Raw genomic sequence first — 1,146 nt, forward strand, 5'->3', positions numbered from 1 at the left:
ATATGTCATTCCATTTGATATGGAGATTGAAAAGATCGCTCGTAGACTCGGAAAGAAAACTAAGTAAGCAAAGTTGTTTGCAGGGACACCCTCCCAAAAGACACCTTCTCCACCATCTTCACCACAACAAGAATTCCCTGTCTCACCTATTACTCTTAAAATAGGCAAGAATGTTACACGAACCTTCAGGGACTATGCACAACCATCTCCTAATAATGTGCCCACTGGGGTACGTATGCCCACTATCGCTGCTATGAATTATGAAATTAAGTCTCATGTTTTGAATATGGTTCTGAATAATCAGTTTGTTGGGTTACCATCTGAAGAACCAGATCAACACCTGCAGCGGTTTTTTCAATGTTGTGCTACTACAAAACAAGCTAATGTTACTGATGATGAGATGAATTTATCTTATTTGGCTTCTCTCTGCACGACAAAGCTTTATTTTGGTATAATAAGCTGCCTTCCACCATTACCACCTAGGCAGACCTATCAAAGATCTTTCTCATCAAGTGGTACCCTTACCAAAAGACTATAGATATGCGTCATGCCATATTAACTCTCACCGAAGATCTTGGAGAGTCATTGAATGAAGCTTGGGAGAGTTTTAAGGATCTGCAGTGTCTTTGTCCTCATCATGATTTGGACCAGAGGTATTTGTGTCAGATGTTCTACACTAGAGTTGATGTAGATACGAGGGTAATTGATGGAGCCTCCGGTGGGTTCTTCATGGATAAGGCTATTGATGAAGGGTATGAACTTCTGGAGAAGTTAGCTTCTAATCAAGCATCTACTATTTTCCTCTATGAAAAAGGGAGGTAAACATGATGTTGATGCCATTTCTTTACTGTCTGGTTAACTAGTTGCTCTAATCCATAAGATTGATTCTTTGAAGCTAGGTAATGACTCCTCGCACATGAGTGTTAATGCGATGGCTAGTGCTTCGCGTAACAATGCTCTCATTCGTGATGCTTGTGGGATACCTAGGCACACTCTCAAGAATATCATGCACTCCTATCTTCTAATGTAGGGGGTAATTATGAGGCAGTTAATGCTTTTCGGTCATAACCTAGGGTCAGTTCAACCCATATTCTAACACTTACAACCAAGGGTTGAGAAATCATCCAAACCTCTCATATAGGAGCA

At 40.6% G+C, this 1,146-nt stretch overlaps 1 pseudogene; it reads right to left on the minus strand.

Annotated features, from left to right (window-relative positions):
* Positions 1-578: 578 nt before the first annotated feature.
* On the minus strand, positions 579-644 carry LOC125493909 (small nucleolar RNA R71; annotated as a pseudogene).
* Positions 645-1,146: the final 502 nt, after the last annotated feature.

This window comes from Beta vulgaris, chromosome 9, assembly GCF_026745355.1.
Source record: "Beta vulgaris subsp. vulgaris cultivar EL10 chromosome 9, EL10.2, whole genome shotgun sequence".
Taxonomy (NCBI): domain Eukaryota; kingdom Viridiplantae; phylum Streptophyta; class Magnoliopsida; order Caryophyllales; family Amaranthaceae; genus Beta; species Beta vulgaris.